This window comes from Equus quagga, chromosome 7 (assembly GCF_021613505.1).
Source record: "Equus quagga isolate Etosha38 chromosome 7, UCLA_HA_Equagga_1.0, whole genome shotgun sequence".
NCBI lineage: Eukaryota > Metazoa > Chordata > Mammalia > Perissodactyla > Equidae > Equus > Equus quagga.
The window spans coordinates 15,998,593-16,011,805 of NC_060273.1; positions in this window are offsets into that span (position 1 = coordinate 15,998,593).

The following is a 13,213-nucleotide window of genomic DNA, read 5'->3' on the forward strand; positions in this document are numbered from 1 at the left end:
TGTCAAAGGGAAGGAGGCTATCATGGGAGCCAAACAGATCCCAGGAAAGTGGTTTGATCTTATAACTGGGAACATCACCTTGCCATGTTAGGGCCAGAGGCATTAATCATGGCTTCTCTAATCCATAATTTTGATGGTTGGCACTTCCTTTCCCATTCCTCTCAGAATCCCATCCAGGTAAATACCACCCTAGTCTGGAGTTTTTTCTCCCTTCTCTGTCTTAACTTTACTGCCTTGTATTGATAATTAATTTTACATTCATGTTTTATCTCCCTTAACTAGATTAAAGAAAAAAACATTATTGGCATTTCCCAACATGAGCAGAAGTTAAAAGGATAATATAATGAACTCCCATTTGTGTAACTATTAGCCAGTTTCAAGCATCATCAACATTTTACTTGTCTTTCTTTATTTTAAGCTCCTTAATGGAGAGAACTATGATTCATAAATATTTAAGATGGCTTCAATCATAACTGAGGGGCCTGGTAATTTTTAAAACCTCACTTAAGTGGTCAAGATCTGAAGTCAAACCTGCTGTAGTTAATCTTTATTCTCCCATTTTCTCTTGCATCTCTGTATTTCCTATTAAACAGAAACACTCGCATCCCTTTTGTCTTAAAAACTCTGCTTTCCCTTTTCTCGTAGTTGTGTGTGGGATCTAAGTAAGTCTGATATTTACCTCAGGGGCAGACATGAGATATGAAGGCAGTGGAGATCACTGGTGTCATGAGATTGCAAAGATCAGAAAGGAAGCACCTCAGGATTAACACCTTATTTAGAACGGATATTTTGGAGCTAGTCTAGATGTCCATACTCTAGTTCTTATGATGTCCTGTTAGACCTCATGACATCAATACAGTCTAAAATTTTGCAAGCAAGTTTGGCTGGTCTGTCTTCTTTAAATTATTTTCAGACTCAAGTAGCCAAAGCTACTTTGACAAGAAGGTCGTGACATTGGTAAATTTCGTGAAATAAAGGAAGGAAAAATGTGTTTATCATCTGTTCACTATGGCTTCAGCATAAGTCTTGTTTGAATGGTGACATGACTGAAAATATGCTGTTACCTGGTGGTATTTTGTATTCATGTCAGAAAAAATTCCTAAGAATAAAAATGACTTCTTAAGCGTTAAAACTGCAGACCTTAATTTGAGAATCCCCTGGAAGGCCTAGCCCATTTATCCCCCCAAAGCCATACTTGCATCAGAATTATGTGTGTGTGTGTGTGTGTGGGGGGGGGGGTTCTTGTTAAAATGCAGATTCCTGGGTTCTCCACCACTCTGATTGAATCAGAATCTCCAGAGTTTGGAATCCAGGAATCTGCATTTTAAACAAATGCCCCCAGATGATTCTAGTGCACAGCGAAGTTAGGAACAGCTAGGCTAGCATCTGCCCCTGTGCAGTAGTTAGGATGTACCAGGAGTCTATGCCTTTAAATTCTTGTCTGCTCTCACACAAAGAAAGCACGAAGACAGGACAGAAAACTTGCAGAAAAGTTGCAGAATTTACAACCCTTTAACCTACTTTTACTGAATTCTTCCTAGATTTTATTTTCTCCTTTCTTGCTTGTACTTACCTGTTCTCTGCCCTGGGCTGCCCTCCTGGCCTTTTGCGGTAGGGATTTCACAGATGTCTGGGGACTGAAGTATCCAAGCACCAAACAGACCGCTGGTTGCTTTCCCTTCCTTTCCTGCCCTCCATCCTTCAACACTTCTGTTTATTTGTTTTATTTTCATTTAGTTTAAAAATATCTCTACATTTGGAGAGCCCTCTGAGCTAAGAACTGGTGTTACTACCCATGTTTCTACCTCAAGTTTATAATTAGCGTTATTCACTCCACCTATTTGGGGGACAGGAGGGGGTACTATATTGATCGATATGCCTTCTGGTCTATAAGCTACTATAATTAGGGTGACCATATAATTTATTACCAAACCAAGGCAATTTTTTGTCTGTTCATTTTGGTGAGGAAGACTGGCCTTGAGCTAACATTTGCTGCCAATCTTCCTCCTTTTGATTGAGGAAGATTGTCCCTGAGCTAACATCTGTACCAATCTTCTTCTGTTTAGTGTGGGACACTGCCACAGCATAGCTTGATGAGCAGTGTGTAGGTCAGTGCCTGGGATCCAAACCTGCGAACCCCGGGCTGCTGAAGCAGAGCATGTGAACTTGACCACTATGCCACTGGGCCAGCCCTAAACTAAGGCAATTTTGAGACTAAAGGGGGGAACTATTAGTAATTAAACCAGGATAAAATAAACTGTGAGCATATGACCCAGCAATTCCATTCTTAGATATATACTCAAGAGAAATGAAAACATATGTCCACAAGAAGACTTGCATGTGAATGTTGATGGCAGCATTAGTCATAATAGCGAAAAAGTGCAAACAACCCAAATATCCTTTAAGTGGTGAATGCATAAACAAAATGTGGTATATTCATACAATAGAGTATTATTCAGCAATAAAAAAGAATGGAATACTGATACATGCTATGACATGCATGAACCTGGTGTAGGCAGGATAAAGATATCTATTCCTAGTTTGTGGAATCTGAACACATTACATGGCAAAAGGGACTTTACAGATGATTATGTTAAGGATCTTGAGATGAGATTATTATAGTGGACCCAATGTAATCACATGGGTACTTATAAGAGGGACAATGGAAGCAAAGGCCAGAGCTGTATGCCACAAGCCAAGGAATGCAGGTAGCCTCTAGAAGCTGGAAAAACAAGGAATGCATTCTCCCCTAGAGCTTCCCAAAGGAACACAGCTCTGCCAATTTCTTGATTTTAGCCTCATAAGTCCCCTTTTGGACTTCTGACCTCCAGTACTATAAGATAATTTGCATTATTTTAAGCCATTAAGTTTGTTGTAATTTGTTATAGCAGCAATTGGAAACTAGTATAAACCTCACAAACATTATGCTAAGTAAAAAGAAGCCTGACACACAAAAAAACATGATTCTATTAAATATGAAGTGTCCAGAAAAGGCAAATCTATAGAGACAGAAGACTAGTGGTTGACTGGGAGTAGGAAAAGGGACTAACTGTAAATGGACATGAGGGATCCTACTAGGTGATGAAAATGTTGTACAACTGGATTGTGGTGACGGTACACAACTCAGCAAATTTACCAAGAATCATAAATCTGTATACTTAAAGCAAGTGAATTATACATAAAGTACACCTCACTGAAGTTATTAAAAAATGGGCAGATAGTCACCCAAACCATAAGAAAACAGTGCATCACAATCTCCCAGAAAACTTAATAAAGATGCCTTGGTCCTCTGCGAGCAATATCCCTGTTTTTGCTCTTATACTAAACTTCCAAATGCTGTCCCTCATGATAGAGACTTTGATCACCTGATGTATTTGTCCCTCAGAAATCAGAGGTTTCTTTTTTTTCTTCCTGTCATCGGAGCTGGCTCTGGGATAAAAATTAGAGAGATGTTGCTGAAAGATCTCAGCTCCTTTTATGTCTCTCACACATCTGAAGGGCTTTTTGTACACATAGGTCCTTGCTGTAGTCCTTACAATGGAAGATAAACTTATTAGGAAACTTCTTTAAAAATAATGATTTGTTTTATTCCCAGGGAACACTTTTTACTAACACATACACACACACACACACACACTAAAGACACATATGTACACACATCTAGAGATGCTGTCGCTATGTTATCAGTTATAGGTAACACTGGGCAGGAGGGGTGAGATGGTAGTTGGAACCACTGTTCAATTATCTTCATAACTTTGGTTTAGTTTTTTGATTTCTGTTTGGCCTAAACTCAGGAATACTTGCTTCAGTGTGATCTGACTAATAGAATAATCTCATCCATGTTCATCTTTGATTGACTCCAAGATACTAAATACCTTCAGGACAGCAGAAGAAATCACTGTTATTAAAGGCCCTCAAAGGGGCAGGTGGGGAAAAATACTGGATTAATGGAGAGAAGAAGAGGGAAGAAGGCTCTGTTTATTCTCACCTTGGATGGACCTGGAGACTCCCTATTAAGCTAATAAATCCCAGTTAGAGAGGAAAAGTTTTGCCCATCTACCCCTGTTAATGTCAGCTTCCCAGGATACTGCGAATTTTAAACCTCACACCTGCTGATACAGCACTCATCTATCTATGCCCTCAAATTACAAATAACTCCTAAGAGGCCAAAACAATTTAAGGCTGAGACATGTAAACTACTATGGTGAGAGCTAAGGAGAAACTGTACTGGCTTTACAAGGTATCCAAGAAAGGGAAGAACAGATTCCAGACTAGAAATGGTCACTGATGGAGCCAAGTTTGACTGAAATCTCTCAAATGCCTGAATTTGAATGTTTTAAATTATCCACCAACTCTCAAGTCAAACACCTTCTATGATTTTAGGAGGGCCTGGTACCACACTCACCTTTCCTCACGTAAGGTCCTTGCTAGGCATGTGGTAATGGACCATCCCTTGGTGCTCATGCTTTAGGGAGCTGCCTGAAAAAGGGAAAGAGACACTTTTTTTGTGAGGGATAAGGTGGAACGAGGGTTATTTCCTGGCACATGTAGTTTTCAAACCAAAGCAAAGGCTAGAGTCAATTCAAAAGAGGGAATAATTCAAAGCTCCTAATTAAAAAAAACATATAAATGTTGCTTGCAGATTTATCTTATACATCCCTATTTTCTGTGTTCCATAAAAATGCACAGGGATAGCAACAGGAGAACTGTTGGAAGGAGGTGCAGATCAGTTTTGTGTCCCTCTATTTGCACCAGGGAAAAGTATCAAGGCAAAAAGGTGCTTCTCTCACTTATCTTTGATTGTGTTTTTTTCCCCTGCAATTAACTTTTTGGCTTCCCTTTACTGTTCCTGAAGGGAAGAAATCTTTCTCTAGTTTACATTAAAAGTAGTAGGTAACATTCTAGTAAGAATGCATCCCTTAAATCATTGGGTTCCACCCTTGTGCAATGTTAGTGGGAATGTAAAATGGTGCAGCCACTATGGAAAACAGTATGGAGGCTCCTCCAAAAATTAAAAATAGAACTATCATACAATCCAGCAGTCCCACTTCTGGGTATATAACCCAAAGAACTAAAAGCAGCATCTTGAAGAGATATTTACATACCCATGTTCACAGGAGCATTAGTCACAACAGCCAAGAGGTGGATGCAACCCAAGTGTCTGCAGATGGATGAATGGATAAACAAAATGTGGTATTTAGGTACAATGGAATATCATTCAGCCTCAAAAAGGAAAGAAATTCTGAGACATGCTACAACATGGATGAACCTTGAGGACATTATACTCAGTGAAATAAGCCAGTCATACAAAAAATACTGTATGATTCCACTTATATGAGGTATCTAAATTATGTAGCTCTCAGATCTGAAAATATAATGTAAACAGGGAATGCAATAAAAAAGCTTTTAAAAGAGTTATACCTCTTTTAGGCTAGTTAAGTAGGGTAAAATGACTACATTTACTCTTTCATTTTTATCATTATCCAACTATTATTTAACCCCATAAAATTTGGCTCTTGTCCCTACCACTGCATTACACTTCCTCTCAGAGGTTAATAAGGACCAGTTGATAATCTAATGTGAGATTACCATTAAATTTGGCACAATTAACAACAGGTTCCCACTAAATGTTTGTTGAAGGTATTATACAATTAGTCTTAAAAAATCCAAACTCCTTATCAAGGCCTACAGAGCCTCTGCCCACCTTTCCAACTTTCCCAGATTATCTAAACACATGGATCTTTTTCCAGCCTCAGTGGCTGAAGAAATGATACTCTCTCCAGTTGGAAGGCATTCTTCACCCCAACCTCTGCTAGCTGGCCGCTATCTTCTCATCCTTTAGTTCTTGGTTTAAATGCTACCTTTCCAGAGGCATTTTTTTTGATAGTTTTCCTCTTAGCATGCTTGTTTTTCTCCATTCATAGCATTTATCTTAATTAGTAACACACAATTAGCAATAATTAGTAATTACAATTACTTGTAGTAATTACTAGTAATAATACCTTATTTGTCTATCCACTTCCCCCTCCACTAGAATGATAACTCCATTGGATCATGCTTGTTTTGTTCATCATTGAATGATGACATTCATCCTTGAATGCCTATCGTGTCTTCTGAAACAAAGCAGATGCTCAATGAATACGATGAGTGAATGGAATCAATTCAAATCATGGACTGTGTGGTAAGCTAAACTACTAGAAGAAAAGGATGAGGACCTTGGGACCTTGAGAAGTAGGTGCTTTGCTAACTCCATTCAGGCAGACTAAGTCCCAAACTTGTCTTTAATAGGTTGGCGGTGGCTGCTCAGGAGCTTTGAAGATTTCAATGGCTTACTTAGGCAACTGTTAATGTTACATCCTCCAACCACTTATTTCAAGCTTCAAGAAATTCACAGCAGTTGCCCCCACTATAACTTTGTTGCCACATTCACTCTTTCACTCACCCCAATAATCATAAAACTTCAGGCAAATTCAAAGCAGTCCCCTCCATAGAAAAAATATTGGATCCTTGACCTAAACTACTCAGAAGCATATAGGCCCTTAACTAGATTATACCAAAACTTGGCAAAATTTAGTGTCAGTCTGGGGAAATGAATGATTAAAAAACAGCCACATGGATCTGAACTTGGGGAACCATTAATGGAATTGAGAAAGTTAGGAAAGGGAATTTGAAAAGATTTTGTCAGCTTGTCTAAACTAGCTTGTGCCTTAACAGCTTTTTCTTGGCCCACAGTCTTGTTAGTAAGCTTTTAAATATCAGTCAAACTCATGTTGTTAAATGTCAGGACAAGAGCTACAGACCAGAGCTGTCCTGGGGAATCCAGGATGCAACAGTCACTGTATCTACAAAAGATTCTACCCTCCCACCACCACCACCACCAGTGCCAGATTGAATGGTAGGTGTATTCATGACCTCAGCAAAGTCAGTCAGAATCCTAGGCATTTTCTAATTTGAGTGGGGTAAACTTCTCTCTGATGGTAAAATGTGATGATGTGAGTCTGTAAGCCAGCAGCAGCGACATCCCACTATGGGAGAAAAGACTAAATGTAGAAGAAATTAAGCTGACATGCAGAGAGCACTTGAGAAAGGCTGGCCATGCTTTAGTGCACAAAATTCTCATTGCTAGCCTAATTCTCGAAGCTTGGTTGGTCAACTTTGGTCATACAGCCTTGAGATCCCAGTTTCTCTGGGATAAATCCTTTCTTTTGGCTGTGCAGAAGAATCACCTGGCTGGTAAAAATACAGATTCTGAGGTCCCACTGCAGATCTCAAGAAAGAGAAGCTCTTGGGGTGCAATTTGGACAGGCGTATTTAAAGATAACTCTCTATGCAAGTCTGACTACTACAGGTCCTAAAGATGATATAGTGGGCACGATGAGTTTAAATGGCTTCATTTAACTGGTCTGTCCATTTAAAACTGCCATCCCCCCATTCTGCAAACATTTGTTACATGTCTACAATGTGCCAGGCACAATGCTAGGTCCTAGAGGTACAAAGACGGTAAGGCTCTCAAACAGGTTTTATTCTCTATTTGATACTTAAGATGCTTAATTCAGAAACTATTAAAAATCTGTCTTTTAGTAAAAATGGTGGCTTTCAAAAAGCATCTAAAAAGTAGGAAAAAACTAAAGGCTGCCAGATTCCTTAAAGTCTTAAAACATTTTAAAATTCAATTTTAAACATGTTTAAAATAAAATTACTTATTTTGTAGTTACTGCACCAACAAACTATATGTTAACACTGAAACAATACATACACGGTATAATTTCATGTAGAAATCAAATTATACGACACAAAGTCACTTCAGTCCTGTACTGGGTAAATGGAAAAGGGTTATTTAAAATTTTCCTTAGCATTCCAAAAATCAACCTAAACGTTCCAGAACTTTTACAAAGCCACAACTTTTGCACACCACTTTAGACCTCGGGCCTTCAGCAGGGCGGGGATGGGGCTGTGTGCCCCAAGGGGGAGAGGACGCGATGGATGGGTGGGAGGAGCTGCAGCCGAAGAGTCCGCCGACTGTCGCCCGACTGCTCCTCTCCTCCGCGACCACCGCAGCAGCAGTCTTGCCCAAAGAACTTGACGAGGCGCTCACGCCTCCCTCGGTGCCACAACCGCCACCGCCCGGGAGCAGCATCCAACACTCCCAGCCCGCAACGCCTTTACCTAACGGCGAAACCAGCCCAAGTCTCCTCCCTGCTACGGCACAGGCGTCAATCAAGACCCAGCCCGGCGCTGGCTGTCCGGGGACCGCCACGCGCCAGCCGCCCGGCAGCTCCCGGCGCATGTACTCACCCTCCTCAATCCCCGGCGCGCCCCCGCCCCGCCCCCCCCGCAATGCCCTGCGCGTGCGTCCCACCCCCTGAGAGCCCAGTGCGCGTGCGCTCTGCTCCTCAGGCCCGGCAAGTGCGTCCCGACCCTTAGCGTTTGCCCCGCCTCCTCAGTCCCCAGTGCGTGCGCTCCGTAAAAGGAGACGAAGAGGAATTTATTTAGCATCTGGAGAAAGTTGAATGCTAAACCGGAAAACTGATTGGCGCTAAAGACAGTTCTCAAAGGCTCAGAAATTGATTGTACTTGGTACTTCTGCGAGGTGAGGCTGAAACAGGGAGATCTGTAGATATAAGAAGCAGTTAGGTCCTAATGATGAGGATTTTTAGGCTGGTTAATTTTAAAACTACAGATAAGAAGCAGGCTCCGAGAAGTGGAATTTGCTTGCCCTTTGATCAGAGACAGTTGCATTTGTGAAGGAAATCTCCATGCCTCCCTCTCTGCGCCAGGAGGAAGGGGGGATGGCCTTATCTCTGGAAACTCTTAATGGGGAAGGCAAGAACTTAAGTTGTTTACTGTCTGGCAACCTCATGTAACTGACCCCCCACCCCAAAATCCTCCTTTGTCTTTAGTTGAAGCTAATATTTGAGCGGTGACTTCTGCCATTTACTCAATCCGGTTTGATTCTTATCTAAAAGTTGTGGGACCGCCCAATGGCCGGACCCTACCGGCACTGGTACCATTTTAACTTTTTTTCTTTGTCTCGTAAAGAGATAACTCACATACCCATGCCTTAAGTTTAGCCTTACTCTCCACCCAACTTTGCAGCAGAAGCAGCAGCAGCAGGAACTCTGACTGCCTGTGGGTCCTGTCCCCATGCACCAGCTCTGCCTGCCCATGGGTCCTGTCCCCATGCCAGCGGGGGCAGCAGAGGCAGCAGCAGAAGCAGCAGCAGCAGCAATGGCTCCTCCTGCCCATGGGCCCTGTCCCCACGTAGCAGCCTGACTGCCCATGGGTCCTGTCCGCATGCTATTCTATACTATTCTCTAAATAAAAGAGCACTACTGCCAGATCTTAAGAGTCTAAGAAATCTTTCTTTCGACTCCTCGGCTCACCGACCCCGCATCACTAATATTTTTTCTAACTCCTTCAGCCCTAGGCGCTTGCGTCCCACCCCATGACAGCCGTTTCCGCACGTGCGCTCCTCTCAGCCCCTTATCACCCAACCCCCCCCAACTCCCTCCTGCTTATCCTCAACTATCCTCATCCGTGTGTGAGCGCCCCACACCCTCAGTCTCCCGCCCTTTTTGTCTGCCTCCTCTGCTTACCTGTTCTCTATTTCCTTTGACAAGTTCTCTTCCCATCACACCCTGGCAGTGTTGCTCAACGCCTCAACCTCCCCCAGGCACCACTATTCCCTCTTCATCCCTGTACACGAGTTAGCATTACCCACCCACTGCTCCTTAATTTATGCTCTTAGGTTTATTGCCGTCACATACTTTGGAGATTGTTAGTTTTTGTGTATGTTGTTTTTTCATCTCTAGCTTGGGTCTTTGGATTCAGGAGGGCATAGTGTCTCTCTTCCGTAAAATGAATGGAATGGAAATAAACCTCTAACGAAAGAGAAAAATGGCAGGGGTCATCATGTTACTGGCTAGAAAGATAGGCTCCTTACTTACCCGCCACACAAGAGGGGCCAAATAAAAACTGGAACACCAGGCTTATGGCAAGGAAAGGGTTTTTATTTTGGGTGATGCCAGCTGGGAGACAAGAGTGAACTCTCAAATTCCTCTAATCTCCCTGAAAATGGGAAGCTAGGTGTTTTAAAGGTTGTGAGGAATGTGGCTGCTTGTAGGCAGGGGGAGCCCATGGCCTTGCTAGTTGGTGCTTTCCCACCAGCCTGCCTTTGCCCTTGTGAGTCTGTTTGCAGGGAGGAGGCTGAGAGAGAAGGGAATCTGCAGGTGGGTGTCCTTGGTTGTCTGCCTCGGTGGTGGATAGTGGATGCTGGTGCCAGCAAGCCTAGCAGTAAGCAGGGAAAGGGGATGAGTGCTTTTGGTTTTAACCCCATATTTGCTCGGTTTAATGTAGGGGAGCTGATATCAGGGGTGGTATCAATCAGTGGATGAACGATATGAAAGACTGGAAGTTGGAGAGCAGATGGAAATGTATTTGATACTGGCCTAAAGCAAAGTTGACGTGAGGGAAGCTATGTTGTAACTTAGAATAACCTCTGACTAACTCACCCAAGCTGTATATGTTTTACCTTGCATATAGCCTAGGAGATAAATAGCTACCCTCTGGGAAATAATTCCTGGTTGACACGTGTATCTCTCAATAGTGATAGATGATAACCTTGTTCTTTTGAGTTTCTTAGGACATGATGACCTCCTCAGAGAACATCTGTGTTGACATCCATCATTGATGACAACTGAAAGACCTGGTGTGGCATCTCTAGTCACTGATGCCAGATGGTCAACATTCTTGATCCCCTCCTTGATAGCCTACTAGTCCCTGTATAAGTGTCTCAAGATTATGTGCTTGTTTAAGATGGTCTTTGGGACATGTGTCTGCCATCTTCTGATTTCGCTGGCTAATCGAATAAATCCCTTTCCCCCAGTGAACCTCTTGCAATTGATTGGCTTTAGACTTGCTCAGTTACATGTTGACAAATGAAAACAAGAGAAATCAGCTTCCTACCATGCATGCAAGAGGGGATACACTAGATCTGGTTGCAGATCTTCTCAGTGGAATCCTTGAGAGGCTTAGGGCTTGGAGTTGGCATGTGATTTGGAGATCTTAAAAATATAGGGAAAATTGAAAGTATCTGGAATAGTTGTGCCAGTCAGGTAGGGTGCAGCACCCAGGCAGCTCCAAGTGTAGAATCCTCAGGCATTAGAAAAGACCACAATGCATACAACCACAGGATGCTTTTTAAAAAGGAGCCATTAGGGTGGGCAAGGACCCTCTGAAATGAAAAATACCATTGCTTACCAGAAACAAAATCAAGATAAGGGCTGGAAGACAAAATGAAGATACTATCTGAGAATATATAAAAAGAGAAAAGAAATATGGGAGAAAATATAAGGGATTTCAATTTACTAATGTAGGAGAACTCACGTTTGAATAAAAGTAAATGTAGAAGGAGAGAATAGGGATGATGGAGGGGAGCAATTATTAAATAAATAATGGAAGACATTTCCCCAAAGTCCAAGAAAGACTTGAGATTGAAAGAGTCTGTTGGGTAACAGGATGAATTAAAGAAGACCTATGCCAAGACTCATCTTCATGAAATGCATGAACCCCAAGGATAAAGAGAAAAAATCTTGGGAGGAGGAGAGAGCTGGGTGTGTTTGTTTAGGGTGGGGCCTATTTTACAAAGGAATGCTAATTAGCAACCCTGAGCGCTAGGGGACAGTGGAACAATGTCTTCAATGTTCTGGGAAAATGCACTATTCATAGTAGAATTCTATACCTGGACACTTTGTCCCTCCAGTGTGAAGGAAAAAGAAACATTTTCAGTCAGGCAATTACTCAGAAACTTTACTTTCCCCTCTTGTCTAGAAAGTTACTTGTGGTTTTACTCTAGCAAAAAGACAATGAAAACCAAGAAACAGGAAGATATGGCATACCAGAAAAACTGGAACTAACCCAGGAGTGTAATAAAATGAAATACCGGGATAATGTTACATGGAAGGTTTAGAAAGCTATCTGTCCAAATCTATGTTCATAAGTGAAACTAAACTAAGAATTAAAATTGTTTTTCTTGAATTATTCTTACCCAGTTTTGGTATAAAGGTTATATGCTCTCATAAAATGAGTTTGACAGATTTTGCAGTTCTTATATTTTCTGGAACAATTTGTAAAAAATAGAGATTCCTTGAAAGTAGTTAAAACTCATCTGGGTCTTTTTTTGGGGACTGGGGTAGGATGAGTTTTGATTAACATTCCCATGTTTAAAAAAATGGTTATTCATCAGTTCAAGTTTTCTATTTTTTCTTGGCCTATTTATTTACTTATAGTTTCTAGACATAAGCAATTTTTCTTAGGATTAAAAAAGTTGACATCTAACTTACATACTGTAAAATTCAACCTTTTTTGGTGTACAATTATTTTGAGTTTTAAAAAATATATGCATTCATATAACTATCACCACAATCAAGATATAGAACAGTTGCATCACCCCCAAAATTCCCATGTGCTGCTCCTTTGTAGTCAACCCATCCTCCTGTTTCTAGATCCTAGCAATCACTGATCTGTTTTCTCTCCCTAAAGTTTTGCTTCTTCAGAATGTTGTGCAAACAGAATCAGTAGCCTTTTAAATCTGGTTTGTTTCACCCAACATGATGCAAAATTGATGCCTTTAAGAGTCATCCATTTTATTGAGTGTATCAATTGTTTATTTCTTTTTATTGCTGAGTAGTATTCTATTGTCTGGATATATTTACCAATTCTTTATCCATTAACCAGTTGAAGGACATTTTGATTGTTTTCAGTTTTTGGCAATTATGAAAAAAGTCACTTTAAAGATTTGCACACTGGCTTTTCTGTGAACATAGGTTTTGTTTGAGTTAAAACCTAGGAGTAGAATTGCAGAAACATACACTTACCTTTATAAGAAACTGTCAAACTGTTTTCCAAAGTGAGCTGGGTCATTTTGCATTTTCACCAACAATGTATGACAATTCCAGTTGTTCCACATCCTCACCAACACTTGGTACTGTTATTTTTATTTTAGCTGTTCTAATCGGTATGTAGTGATATCTCATTGTGATTTTGATTTGCATTTTCCCAATGACTAATGATGTTGAACATCTTTGCATGTGCTTACTTGCCATCTGTATATCTTCTTTGGTGAAGTGCCTGTTCAAGTCTTTTGCCCATTTTTTAAATGGGGTTGGTTTTTTTTCATTGTTGTGTTTTGAGATATATATATATCTACTATTCA